Below are 15,201 nucleotides of genomic sequence, written 5' to 3'. Positions count from 1 at the left end.
AAGGGATTGGGTCCATGATGGCAGCAAAAAAATATACTTAGGATGATGAAACGAGGAAGGTGCATAGAAGAAGTAACAGGAGAGCATAGGCTGGGCTGCTTTGGCTCACTGAGGAGTCAGGGAGAAGGGGCCTTGGAGACAGGTTCAGGGGGTAAGACTGGGACCAGCTGCAACTGCCCATTGCCCCCCTGATTGCAAGTCTCCTGGGATCCCCTCAAAGAGAAGAAGGGGAAAGGAGATGATGCTGGCACTCTGTGCCCCTGGGTCCTTTGTCTTGAGCATATTTATCTCTTTCTTGCAGGTGGGAATCTTGGGAAAGGTCTCAGAGGAGGATCTCAATAGAATAGTCACCAGCTTTTCGGGTGTGCTCTTTCAGGGTGGTGGTTTCCACTAATTGGTCAGTGCCAGGGCAGGGGGTCATTAGTCAGTGTAGCTGGTCCTGAGGCAGCCACAGTGCCACTTGTCTGGTTTTGCTGCATTTCTGTGCCTGGAGCTGAAATACAACTGAGGCCTAGATGTTATCTTTAGGGAGGAAATGCTCAGGGGATCTAAACTGCATGACCAGTGATATGCTGGGGGAGGATATGCTGGGGACAAGTTTCTTATTTTCCCAGTTTTGCCCCTTACTAGGCATCCAGGACTTTCTGCCCTGGTGAGTTTCTGTACCTGAGTTTCTGTACCTAGGTTTCTATACCTGGCCCATGGTCCATGCTCTGCTCATGTCTGTCTAACACCCACCTGGGGCCATACATAGTTATTACAATTTTATTGATTATATTCCGTATGTTGCACTCTACATCCCCATCACTATTTTGTAACTACCAATTTGCACTTTTTAATTACTTCACCTTTTTTTACCCAGCTCCTCAAACCCCCACCTCTCTGGCAACCATCAGTCTGATCTCTGTATCTATGACTTTGCTTCTATTTTGTGTGTTTGTTTGTTTTGCTCTTTAGATTCCATGAACTCATATGGTATTTGCCTTTCTCTGTCAGACTTATTTCACTTTATATAATACCCTCTAGGTCCAGCCATGCTGTCGCAGACAGTAAGATTTCACTCTTTTATACAGCCGCGTAATATTATACTGTATATATCTACCACCTCTTCTTTATCCACATGTTGATGGGCACTTGGGTTGCTTCCATTTCTTGGCTGTTGTACATAATGCTGCAATGAATGAATGTAGGGGTACATATTTTCTTTTGAAATAGTGTTTTGGGTTTCTTCAAATATAGACCCAAAAATGGAATCACTGAGTCATAAGGCAGTTCCATTTGTAATGTTTTGAGGAAACTCCATACGGTTTTCCATAGTGTCTGCACCAATCTGCATGCCCACCAACAGTGCATGAGCATTCCCTTTTCTCCACATCCTTGCCAACACTTGTAGTTTATTTATTTATTTATTGACAATAGTCATTTTGACTAGTAAATTAAAAAGAATAGCAACTAGGTATTCGTATGACATTTTAGAATGCCAAAGATTATAAGTTTCAGAGAGAAAAAAAGGGACCTAGAAAGAATACAAATTAAACTGGCTTCTGACTTCTCATAGACATCACTGTAGGATGTTAGAAGATATTGGGGAAATGCCTTCAAAGATCTGAGGAAACGTGACTTCAATGTAGAATTCTATACCCAGCCAAACTGTAAAGCAAGGGTTAGAGCAAAACAGACATTTTCTGGTAGGTAAGAACGCCAAATTTTTAACTTCTATGTATAATTTTTTAAACAATAATATCTTAGTTCAGTTCATAAACTTTCTGCAGAATGTAAGATGATGATATATAATTATTTTAATACTATCAGTTTTATTTCCATAAGTATTAAAAGATATGTAGCATAGCAAGATTTTACATTCACATATATTATTTAGAACGAAGGCATTGGAGGTATTTAGGTATAAAAAAGAAATGTGACAGATGTGTGGGAATATAGCAAGATTGTGAAGATAGTACATGAATGACTGAAGTCTGGGAAACACTTTGCTGAAGTAAATGATTTAATGTATTTACATTTCAAAAGAGATTTTAAAGGATACTGCAGATCCAAAAGTGAAACTCATCAACCTCAACAATGCCAGGACAGAGGAGCCCAGGGGCTGTTACTTGGTGACCCACCCCTGAAGATAGTGGAGTTTTCTTTGCTAAGACTCCATATTCATCACACCCACCCCCAGCAGAAGCCTCTGGCTGTTTTGGCTTCGCAGGAAAGAGAATGTGCGGACGCCTAGAGCTGAATATTCTCATTTGCCTGCAAGTTCCATTTCACATTATAAAGTAATACATTTAGCAATCTGACTCTACACCAATATCTTTATTTTTACTTCCTCCTATTTTCCTTTTTATTTTTTCATTTTGTTGGATTGTGTCTTCCCGTGTAATCTCAAATCTTATTTGGAGTGAAGAGGAGTTTACCTAAATAATTTTAGTGGCACTTAACTCAATTTCTTGTGAGATGCGCAGCCCCCAGAGCCTGATCACCTGTGGGCACATGGACACACTGGAGTTTCTGGGCCTAAAGATCTCAAATTAAACACTTGGTGGTGTAGTCAGTCAGGGTTTATGGTTCCACAAACAAACACTAACTCAGTGAAGCTTTTAGCAAAAAGGGAATTTATTGGAAAGCTGAAAAGGCTGGAGAGAAACACTTCTAAATAAATTTGGACAAGGCCAAGGAGTCTCTCCTGTTACATTCTATTGGGACATAAGTTTCAGATTACCTTGAGCCCTTTTTATTTAAAAAAAAAAATCCATTTTGAGGATAAGTTCAAAGAGACTGAATGTTCTAATGTAATTAACCACCAACAACATAAGATGCCTATTTCATGAATTCTAGATAGAGATTTTAAACTATGATAATGCAAAACCACTGAACTGCTTAACTCAAGAATCAAATAAATGTCTCTGGTTTTAAAAAATCTGTGGGAAAACAAAGACATCAGTATGAAAAATGATGTAGGTACATATTTTTAAAAATTAATCTTAACTGTTGGTTTATGTTCTTTGCACTAAATTATATTCATAAGCAAGATTATTGTTTGATTGGCTCTGACTTTACACTGCCCTATTATAATAACATTCCCATGTTTGTTTTAGTCTCCTTTACATTTACAGCGTCCTGGAGGGTGGTGGTGTTAAATTTAATTTGTCAACCTACATTTAATTTTACAAGAATCCAGATCAAACTGCTGTGTAAACAAGAACTGCCTCGCAGAGGCTTTTTGGTGATTAGGCTGGAGAAGTCACAGCTGAATTAGAAAATATGCTGCCAGGGGTATTTTTTTTCTTTTTTCCTTCTATAATTTTAATGACTCAAATGAAAGAGCTGTTTTTCTTTAACAATAGTATCCTTGTTATAAGTACTTTAAAGAGCTGCTCCACTACATTGAAACAATCTAATTAAACCATGAATATAGTAAATATACCAACAGTTACTAAATCCAAAGAATTCACTTCCATCTCATGGTAGAAATTAAAGGTGATTTTTTCAGTGTGTATCTTGATTTCCAGTTTTGGGAACTCTTGTGCATTAGACGTTTCTTTGCAGGGAAACATCATCAATCTGTGAGACTTATTCCAATGGGATAGTATTTTCCTCAACAAAGGCTGTTATTGAAACTGCATATTATCAAGGCAGCTGTTCGATTAAGTTTTTATAAAGGATTAGGGGGCTATTTGAGTACCTAACAGCTGCACCAGCTACGATAAAACTAAGGTTCCCAAATCGTGAGCCTCTTGGAATAGGGGATGAAATGATAGATTATCTGTCCAGGCAGAAAGATATTAATATTTAAAGGGAAAATTAAATTAGAAATAAAACCTCATTCATTTGAGTGAAAATCATTGTGTGAACACAAATGAAGAATTTAAAAAACCTATAAAACTCTGCCCCTCCTCTCGAGGACTTCTACCATAGCCTCAGTAGGCATGATGAAAAATTTCAAAACATTAAATAAAATTAAAGATTTAAATAAAAGTCTGAGGCATTGAAGAAATGCTTCCGACTAGTGCATGAGTAACTGCTGAACAATGCAGACAGCTACTATGGAAGTCCAGGAGTCAGGAACACTTCAGGGCCAGAGGTTAAAGAAGAGAATTTATATAATTTATCAGTTCAGACCTCTGAGAAAAGTCATCAGGACTGTCTGAAGTGTACTGGAAGTGACCTGGGAGGTCATCTCCTATTCCAATGTTTCCTAAATTCATCTGTTGAAAAGAATCATAAAAGGGACCCCTAAAAAATAAAATTCCTGGTCCCTTCTCAGCTCTATTGAATCATACATGCCAGGGAATATATGGTCCCTCTTTGACTTATATTTAAATAACTTTCAACTGGCATAGAGGGCCCAAGAAATTATACATTTTTTAAAAATCCCAGGTGATTATTTTCAACCAGGAAGTTTAAGAAAACGTGTTGTAAGTCAACCTTATGATTTCAGAAAATAAAATATTAAACAAGTACCAAATGTTAAAAAAATAGAAGAAAACAATTGGAGACAAAGATGTGTGTGTGAGTGAGTGTGTGTGTGTGTGTGTGTGAGAGAGAGAGAGAGAGAGACAGAGACAGAGACAGAGACAGAGAGAGGAGAGAGGAGAGAGGAGAGAGAGAGGTAGAGAGATAAATAGCAATCACCTGAGGGCAAAGCAAGGAAAGAAACTTGTGCAACGTCCTGGGCCAAAGAGCTATGGCCCAGTGCCCTTCACATAACAGACCCTCAAGAAATACCTCGGGCTGACTGAATTAGAAATGAAGCAAAGCACAAAACGAGCTGTAACCCTCAAGCATTTGATGACCTATTTATTACCATCTTATGTGCAATTCATTTTGTAAAGCCTCTAGTTAGAGACACAGACCATGAATCTTAAAGAGTCTCCTGTGGATTGTGTAGCAAGACTGAGTCAAAACACTCAGTGCCTGAGAAAAGGTTAAACACCAACGAGATGAAGAGATTTTGCTGCAATGAGGTAGGACGTTGAAATTTAAGAAAAGGGGACTCTAAGCTGCTTCTCAGAGATCATATCCAGATGCTTATTAGATTGCGGTAGATTTTGCTAAAGCATGTGATAAAATGAATAGTTCACAAAATAATTTTAAACTGACTTGGAGGACCTTGAAGAAAATTACTTAAAACTAGCCCAAGCCCTTGGCAAACCACAGAAACATCAACTGCCATATGGAGGGTACTCTCACTGAGGCAGGGCGGAGCCGCACCGGCCCCCACCACTCACGCTCAGGATCTCTGCATCCCTCCAGTCAGTGGGAGTTTCGAAATGTGTGTGTGTGTGTGTGTGCTTGTGTGTGCATTTTTTATGAAAGAGATGCTATACTCGTATCCTAATGCAATCTAAAATTCTACCATGCTCTTCTCTCACAAACAGACTCTCCACTTTTTTAATATTGAATTTGCGGCGCACTTTAATAATAAATTAATTTACAAAACAGGTAGAAATAATGTTTTAACATTAATAGTTTATTTCTTGACTTTTTGAGTCTATTTTAAATACGAGAATCAGAGTTTACTAGAAACATTGAAGCTGTCATTAAATTCTTTTCTAACAAAGTATTTTAAATGAATTTTTTCTGTGGGCATTGTTTGAAGAATCCATGCCTTGACATTTTTCGTAAGATTGAATCCATGGGAGAGGTGAGATAACAACCATAATGAAACCATGAAAGTGGTTTTATAATCTACTAGACATGGAACAGAAAGAGGCAACAAGCTGTATTTTGCTAATGAGTCCTATCAATGTGGAGTGCAGGCCATCTTTAGCCTGTGAGCATCACTCAGGATGCCAGAAATAAGTGTATTGTTCACTGTGAAATTTAAGGAAAGAAAGAAAAAAAGCACACGCTGCTTTCCAGAGCTGATTAAAGTAAAAATGTAATTTTACATATGTATCTTTCTCAATAAAATATATGTGCTACATATATTAGAGCTCTAATATAGGCAGTGGGGAATATTTGCTTTAGCATATAAATTAACTGTTTGCACCAATTGAGTTTAAGATGGCTCAAAAAACAAAGTAGTAACAACTACCGAATGCCAGCATTGGACATTATCCAGATCAGTCTTTATAGCAACCCTACGAGTTGATGATTTTTATCCCCAGTTTGTAGATGAGAAAACAGGTCTCAGAGAGTTTAAGTAACTTGTCCAAGGACACACAGCTAGTAAGAGATAAAATCAGATTTTGGACTCAGGTTTGTCTCCAAAATTTCTATGCAAATCTTATGTTGAGATAAAATATTTATTTATGGTTCAGAATAGCAACAATTTGTAAGGCAAGGGTCTTTGGGGCAGAGAACTTGGTGTGTCTGTCCAATAGGGAAGGCCGTGTGAAATCCCAGCTTTGTCATTCTTCCTTACAGGATTTAGGCTGTTTCTGCAAAGCATCTCAGGAAAGACATTGCTGAGCAGAGCCTCCCCTTGCACTAGGTCGGGGTTGAATCCCCGCAGCACATCTTGCCTCCATTTCCAGGCTGCTCACCCATGCTCGTGACTGATATTCTTTCAGTCTGTCTGCAGTGACTTAGAGTAAGACCAGATAGCAACATGAAGTGCTGAGCAAAACTCTCCTGAAACTCAAATACAGTTTCCAGCAACAGAAACCATGCTCACATTTTTAAAAATTCTTATTTTACTTTATTTGGAGATGTAAGATGCACTCCAGAGGCCCCTTGGACCAGAACTTAACGTTAATGAGTCTTTGTTGAGATCAAAGAAAACGTCCTTCTATCCCAAGGATGCTAAATGCGGCCCACATCAATAACCAGAGTTCCCATTTTCTGGCAAAGTTGAATAAAATTTCCTACTATTTTTTAATTAGGAAAAGCAGCATCTCAGAAGACAGGAAAGGCTTTTATAACAAACCAGCAAACCTGGAGTAAATTTTATTGAAAGTTATGTCTGCACGGTTATTAAAAGGCAGGTTTGTGTTGGACCGGGAGCCCACTGTGCACCAGTCTCTGGAGAAGGAACGAGAGGCTGGAAAGCGTTTCCATTTTCCCGCCGAGAGACACGTGGGACCAGTGAGCCTGAGAAGCAGACAGAGCTTGAGTTAGAGCTGACCTTAGAAACCTGGAGCAATGATCGCTCCCATTTTCAGCTTTAGTTGCTTGGCACCCTCTGTCATGGGTTTTAGGGGGTTGGGGAGGAAGGAGACAGGGTGCCCTTGGCTCATGCAGAGCTCTGTTCAGAACCTTTGCATCTGAGCCCATTTGGAGAGCTAACCCCAATTCTGCAATTGTTCAATTCAACCTAGAACCACAGCTTTATTAAACCTTATTTTTCTCATCTGGCATGAAGAGTAACTTGAAGCTAGACATCCAGACTGGGAAATGAGCCTATGGTTCCAAAACCAGAAGTGGACTCTGCGCGCACACGGGACTGGGTAAAGCCCCAAGTCTCCTCGTGCAAGTTGGTTCAGGAAGGAATGACACTGCTGGTGAAATTTATCACGCCCGATGGGTCCCGAGCAAATCCTTCATCCTAAAAAGGACAGAAACCCAGAAGGGAACGACTGGGGGGAAGTGAGTCACTAGCAGCTGTTTAGAATCATAGCCCTCAATTCCTGATTTAACTCTCTCCTAAATCTACCCCAGAGGCCCATGGTTCTCAAACTTGAGCCACATCAGAATCAGCTCCAGGGCTGCTTTAAAATAGGGATGACTGTACCCCCCCCGCCCCCCTCAGAGTTTCTGATTCAGTAGATCTGAGTGAAGCCAGAGAATTTGCATCTCTCCCAAGTGCCCTGGTAATGCTGAGGCTGCTGGTCAGGGATACTGAACTATAGGAACCACTGCTCTACGTAATACCAGTTTCAGAACTGAGCCTGAGGGACCAAAACCAGTTTATTTGCCTTGCCCAACATTTCTTTAAAATAGATGCTTCTGTGCTAACTGGAAAGGGGCACTGCTAAAAGATAGAATGAAGGGCCAAAGAAACACATTGTCAAATAACTGATGTCCCCTATCCTGCCCATCAGATTCAGCCCAGGACCGGAGCAGTGTGAGCCAAGGATGGTTCATCTTGGGGAGGCAGGGTAAGGTATCAGTTCACGGGTGCCAGACCAGACTTAAATATGAGACCAGAGCCTACCACTTAAGGTTATAAACTTGTGCCAGTCCTTTAGCTTTCCTAAACTGCAGTTTCACCACATACAAAATCAGAGAAAAAAATACCACTGATCTCATCCAGTTGTTGTGAGGATTACATGAGGTAATGTTTAGAAAGCTTTAGGACAGTGCCTCGTAGATGGTAAGGCTTTAATAAATGCTAGCTATAAGTAGTGCTTAATAGCCACCTAGCATTAGCATACCATTTTACATAGTCATCTGTATAAGGTTTTTACTACTCTCAGCAAATGCTGAGGTGTTTGTGTCATCACCAGATATTGGAAACTGAGGCCCTAAGAAGTTAAGGTTCTTGCCCCAGGGCATCCGAGGAGCTCTCTGAAGTTCCGCCCTGAGATGCTGCTATTATCATCATAGTAATCCCAGACGTCTGAGTGATCCGATCCAGACCTCTGGACAACCCTCCCCGGGAACCTGGCTGCACTCCTCAGGATTAAAAGAGGAGGTATTAGTTCTCCAGGCCCTCCTGGAGTCTCTCTCGGCCTTTTTTGGCTCACAGACTGCTGTATGTATTTTGTGTCTGAAATGGAAAATTTCTGTAACGAAATACCCAGCTCTGATCCCCACAGGCTCTCAAGTCTCTCTCTCTCTCTTTTTTTCTTTTTTGGTTTGGGTTAAAATATGACTTCATGTGCAAAATGAAGCCTCATTTCCCAGTGCTCTCAGCAAATTTATAAACATTACAGATTCAAAACCCTTGGGTTCCTAAGAATTCCAAAGAATCAATTTCACTTTTCTGGAAAAGGAGAGCAATGACCAAGAAGTGAGAAGAGAAATGGAAAAATTAAAACGACCTGCCTGTTCGATGCAGGATGTACATCGACTTCTGAGCTCCTCCCGCAGCACCGTGTGCCTCCCGGTGCTCCCACAGGCACCCCTGAGGAAAGGCGGGAAAGCACAGCTGCCCCAGCTTCACGACCCTGCCTGCAGCTGGGTGTTTGGCCAGACAGGCAATGGACACCAAGGACTTAAAGGTTGGGCTCATCGACTCACCGGGATTCTTCCCTGCAGCGTGGACATTTCACAAGCTGTGTTAAATGTGGGCCTGGACCAGCCTGATCTGTACAATGGGTTTTCATTGAGTGACTTCTCTCTCCAGCAGCCTACTTTAGTCTCCAGGTGCCCTGCACAAGCTCTGGAGCCCAGTTGTCTAGCGTTGATTCCCAGTTCCACCCCTTCCTATCTAGCTGGGTGACTTCGGGCCAGTTTTCCAATCTACCCATGCCTTAGTCTCATCCAGAAATGGGGCTCGACTCTTTGGAGAGATTTTACAAGGAATAAATTATTGAATACATTAGAAAGTGTTTTGGACAGTTCTTGGCTATTTTCATTGTTATTACTTCTACCCTAGGGCAGGTAAAGGAGCAGATAAGGCTCTATTTGCTCAGGAAAACATATTGCCACAATAGAAAGGAAGCAGTTTGGTGTTCTGGCCAAGTCACAACCTTGGAATCAGACAGATCTGAGTTTGACCCTTGACAATGCTACTTACATCCTGTGACCCTGGGCCAGGTATGAGCCTCTTGAAATCCACTTTTCTGTTAATAGAGATAACACCTACCTCATAGGATTACTGGGAGGATCCAATGAAGTCATGTTTGGGAAGCAGTTGGCCCTTGATGGCAGCCAAGGAATGATGGTTATTATATAGTAAAGTGATCACATGAACAAAAACACCCGTTAACTCCTGAAAGCGCATAACACACACACACACACATAAACACACACACACACACATAAACACACATGCTCACGTTTTCAAAGAGTGAAGGGTAAAGCGGCATAGTCTTTTGTACATTTTTCAGTCTTGCATGGTTAACTTGGTTTGCTGCCTGGATTTATAAAGTACTCAACCCGCTATCCCCACCCGAGCCTCACTTCTTTATCAATCACATTTTCTGCCCCAGCATGTGCGTGCTGATATGGCGTGTTGCCAGGTTTCGCAAGGAAACTCTGGTGAAGGTCCTCCCTAGACCTTCAGGTTTCAGCCTCCAGATGCTGTGATTCTGTGGGAGGAAGGGAAGGCGGCCGCGCCGCTCAGTTTCAGGGCGCCGTTTCTGCCCGATTGCTTTCACGCTGCTCCTCGGGGCCTTTAGCAGGCCGGTGCGGCTGCGAACAGTGGCTCCGATGCCAACGAGCGGGAACGAGGCCACTCACTCAGGCTCGGACTCTAACCCCCTCCTTCTGCATGAGTCACACTGTCCTCCAAGCCTTAGTTCGTGCTTGCTGAGTGAGAAAGCGCTAATTCCCCCATGATATGATCATGAAGAAAAATTTCAGAGTCACCAAGCCTGAGTGTTGGGAGGCCCGCACCGGTCACAGGGCCGACTCTCTCCAGTGCTCTATGAGGAGCACGTCCGAGCGGTTCCGATGTGTCTTTTGTCAATAGAAAAAAACAGCCTTGGGCAACGGCTTCCAAGGAGTGTGAGAGTTCACCAATCTGTCCTTCCAGAAGGAGGGCGGAGAGAGCAGGCAGGCGGGAGGCACCCTTTCCTCCCAGCTCACCCCAACAGCACCCATGTTCTAAGGGCCTTCGTGTGACCAATGGGTTTCCTGATGAGGTGGGAGAAGGGATGATGCTGGCACTCAAGGCGCAGTGACGAAAAATGGAAAAGCCCAAACCCCAGTGGAGGAAGATGATGGAAAGTAATGACTCCAGGAACCATAACCCGCTGGCTGTTCTTTGGCTTTTACATTTTCCCTTACCCCCACACCACTCTCCTTCCACAAGTCAAAGGGCACTTAGAGCTGAAAGCCATCCACAAAATTATGTCTTCCCAAGGCCCTCAGTTTTTGGGTGAGGAAATGGGTCCCAGATCTTTGGCAGTACCAAGCACCCAGGAAAGAGAATCGATCCAGAAATCACTTATGCTTTCAACTGCCTTTAAAAAGAGAGAGAAATGTATTCGGGTCAGAGTAAGTGGTATTTTTAACTCCGTTATGTAGATAAAGAAAGTAACGTTCAACGTAAATGGCAGTTCATCTTCCTCCTGGTTCTTACACTACTCTGCTGGGTTGGAAAATCTATGGAGGGGTCAGGGTTTGAGCTGAAGGCCAGAGCCAGCTTATATGAAGCAGCTCCCTGAGAACTGAAGCTAAAAGGAGGGCGAAAAGACATGGTCCCACCCTGGCTGGTTGCTCAGTGGTTAGAGCGTCCGGATTTGATTCGGGCCAAGGGCACGTACCTCGGCTGCAGGCTGGATCCCCGGCCCCACGTGCAGGCGGCAACCAATCGATGTGAGCACATCAGTGTTTCTCTCTCTCTCCCTTCCACTCTCTCTGAAAAGCAAAGGGAAAAATATCCTCCGGTGAGAATTAAAAAAAAAGACTTGGTCATATTCTTTGAATCTTGAGGAAGATAAAAAGCCAATCACCAGTCAGTCACGTAAATCCTCTAACATTTCCTTGTTGGCATTTTTTTCTCTGCAAACACACGCACTTGAGAGCACACATACACACACATTGCAAATGGGGAGAACAAAACAGGCTTTTTAAACTTTTTTATTACTTTTCAATTAGCCATTTATATAACTTACAATGTGATCTCCCAATAAGTCTAGTACCCCCGACACCATATGTAGTTATTAGAATATTATTGACTGTGCTTCCTATGCTGTAGTTCACATCCCCGTGAGTATTTTGTAACTACCAATTTGTACTTCTTAATCCCTTCACTTTTCTCACCTAGTCCCCCAAACCCTTCCACCTGGCAACCATCAGTTTGTTCTCTGTATCTATGAGTTTGTTTTGTTTATTTTGTTTCTGAGATTTCACAAATAAGTGAAATCATATGGTATCTGTTTTCCTCTGACTGCCTTACTTCACTTAGCATAATACCCTGTAGTGCCATCCATGTTGTTGCAAATGGTAAGATGTCATTCTTTTTTATGGCTGAGTAATATTCCATTGTATATATGTATTACCGATTTTTTTATCCACTTGTCTGTTGATAGGCACTTGGGCTGTTTCCATATCTTGGCTATTGTAAATAACGTTGCAGTAAATGCAGTAGTGAGTATATCTTTTCAAATTAGTGTTTTGGACTTCTTTGGATTAATACCCAGAAGGGGGATTGCTGAGTCATGCGATAGTTCTATTTTTAATTTTTTGAGGAACCTCCATACTGTTTCCACAGAAACTGCACCAATTTGCAATCCCACAAAGTTACCTTTTCTCCACATCCTTACCAACACTTGTTTGTTGATTTTTTTTAATGCTAGCCATTCTGACAGGTGTGAGGTGATATCTCATTGTGGTTTTAATTTGCATTTTCTAATGAATAGTGACATTGAGCGTGTCTATTGGCCATCTGGATCTTTTTGAAGAAATGTTTATTCAGGTCCTCTGCTCATTTTTAAATCAGATTGTCTTTTTGGTGTTAAATTGCATCAGTTCCTTATATATTTTGAATGTTAACCCCATATTGGATGAATCATTGGTGAATATCTTCTATTCAGTAAGTGTATTTTCATTTTGTGGATGGTTTCCTTTACTGTGCAAATACTTTTTAGTTTGATGCAGACCCAATTTGTCTATTTTGTTTTGCTTGCCAAGGAGAAATATCCAAAAATATATTAGTAAGAGCAATGTCAGAGCCTTTACTGCCTGTTTTTTTCTAGGAATTTTATGGTTTCAGGCCTTACATTTAAGCCTTTGATCAATTTTGAGTTTATTCTTGTATATGATATAAGACATTGGTCTAGTGTTATTTTTTGCATATATCTGTCCAGTTTCCCAACACCATTTGTTGAATAGACTATCATGACCCCATTGTATGTTTTTGCCTCCTTTGTCATAGATTAATTGACTATGTAGGCATGGGCTGATTTCTGGTCTCTCTATTCTATGTGTCTGTATTTACGTCAGTACCCTGCTGTTTTGATTACTATAGCCTTGTAGTATAGTTTGATATTAGGTAACTTGATATGTCCAACTTTGTTCTTTCTCAAGGTTACTTTGACTATTTAGGGTCTTTTATGGTTCCATATAAATTTTTGGATTATTTCTCCTAGTTATTTGAAAAATGCCATTGGTATTTTGATAGGGGTTGCATGGACTCTATAGATTGCTTTGAGTAGTATGGGCATTTTAACATTTTAACAATGTTAATTCTTCCAACCCATGAGCACAATATATGCTTCCATTTATTAGAATCTCTTCAATTTCTTTCTTCAATGTCTAATGATTTTCTAAGAACAGGTATTTTACCTCCTTGGTTAAATTTATTCCTAGGTAATTTTTGAGGGAATTGTGAATGGGATTGGTTTCTTTGTTTCCCTTTATGATATAGTTCATCATTGGTGTATAAAAATGCAAGCAATTTCTGAATATTAATTTTTTCATCCTGCTACTTTACTGAATTTATCACTTCTAATAGATTTTTGGCAGACTCTAGGGTTCTCTTTACATAGTATCCTGTCATCTGCAAATAATGACAGTTTTGCTTCTTCCTTTCCAGTCGGGATGTCTTTTCTTTCTTCTTCTTGTCAGATTGGTATTAGCTAGGTTATTGGAGACTCAGCTATGGTGCCAGCCTGCACCCGCTCTCTCGGAGAGGGTAAGGAGGGCCCAACAAAGAAATGAGATGACAGAGAGAGCTGCTCCTCCAGCCCTTGCCCTGAAGCCAGAAGCTTTGCTTCCTTTCTGTATGTCCCTAGCACCTCTTGAGCTGCTGCTTCAGCACTGGAGCTCAAAGCAAGGGCATCTCTCAGCAAGTAAGTCTGCTCTGGCCCTTTAAGAGGAAAATCTGGGACCCCAGCAGTCTTCCCTCTCACCTGGACAGAATCCCTGCTGATTTTCACAGCAGGGAGTTGTGGACATTCCTCTTCCTGGCAGTGGTAGTGGGAGCCTGCCCCTCAGGGAGGACCTCCACAGCTGAGATATCCCTCCCAGTTCCTGACCATCACAGGTGAGTGTGGGACTGGCCCATTTTGTGTCTCCACTCGCTCCTACCAGTCTCCATGTGGCTTCTTCTTTATATATGTGGTTATAAGAATTCTGGTCAGCTAGTTTTCAGGTGATTCTCAAGTGTGGTTGTTCTATAATTTAGTTGTAATTTTGATCACCAGGTTTTTTGTTTAATACCTGTGTCATCTTTCTCAATATCACATGTTCTTCTTCTGTAAATTAGGGATCATTATAATGTCTTTCACATAGTAGTGTTGTAGAGATCCAACAGAATAATGAAATATAATTGCTCTATAAACCACACAGAAGTGATTCTTCAATAATTTGGTTCTAGAACCTTCTTAACAATTTGGTGAATGCTAAGACCCTCCTTGAATTCCCCACATGTAGATACAAAGTTTTCCACATCATTTCTGAGGGTTCAGTACTTTCTGAAGACCTCAACTTAACACCTGCTCTAAAAGTACTTTCCAAATGTGGAATATTCCAGCCTGGACAAATGCAGAATTTTCCCAACTTGGCATAAACTAAGATGAGGCATTACTTTATTTAATAAACCCTTACTGGGCCCTTACTAGGTACTGGGAGCTACAGGGGCACAGATATCCTTACAGTTTTAAAGCAAAGGGTTCCTTCACATGAATTCTCTCGACTAAGAAGGTCACCTCAGTATGGCATCTGGCCTCAAAGTTTCCTGTCTGGTTACTCTGATCAGATAGAGGGCAGTGTGGTCACCTCTGATTTGTGACAGGAAATGTGTACAAAAAGTGAAGGGACTTTTTTCCAGGTCTATAAAGGTATTCTTTCCCCCAGCGCTTGATACACTGAAGGATTTGGGTGCAGACAAAAGAGGGAAGCTGCACTCAGCTTTGGGTGAAGCACAGCCCCTCACAGGCCTGGGGGGTCTCCCGGTAAGAACCCCTCCTGCCAGTGAAAGGGCATTTGTCATTCTTCCACATTCCACTAAGAAGATCCTGAAAATTTTTGCTACCAAACTAGGGAATCAAATATTTCTGGTAACATAAATCAGAATTGGGGGAAAAAACATTGTTACTATAAGCAGAGGTGTTTTGTGTATGTGTGTGTTTTAAATCCCTGACTCCACTATTTAAATCTCTATGCCACTTCCTAGTTTGAGAAAACATTAAAAAACAC

At 41.3% G+C, this 15,201-nt stretch overlaps 1 protein-coding gene across 3 annotated transcripts in view; it reads left to right on the top strand.

The window, feature by feature from the left end:
* The window catches only part of PHLDB2 (pleckstrin homology like domain family B member 2), a 200,518-nt gene that overhangs the window by 11,150 nt on the left and 174,167 nt on the right, over window positions 1–15,201 (top strand). The gene's annotated exons all lie outside the window — the stretch shown is intronic.

This window comes from Miniopterus schreibersii (assembly GCF_964146895.1).
Source record: "Miniopterus schreibersii genome assembly, chromosome: 5".
Classification (NCBI taxonomy): domain Eukaryota; kingdom Metazoa; phylum Chordata; class Mammalia; order Chiroptera; family Miniopteridae; genus Miniopterus; species Miniopterus schreibersii.
The sequence above is the reverse complement of the archived record's forward strand: the minus strand, read 5'-3'. Positions and strand labels throughout refer to the sequence as shown.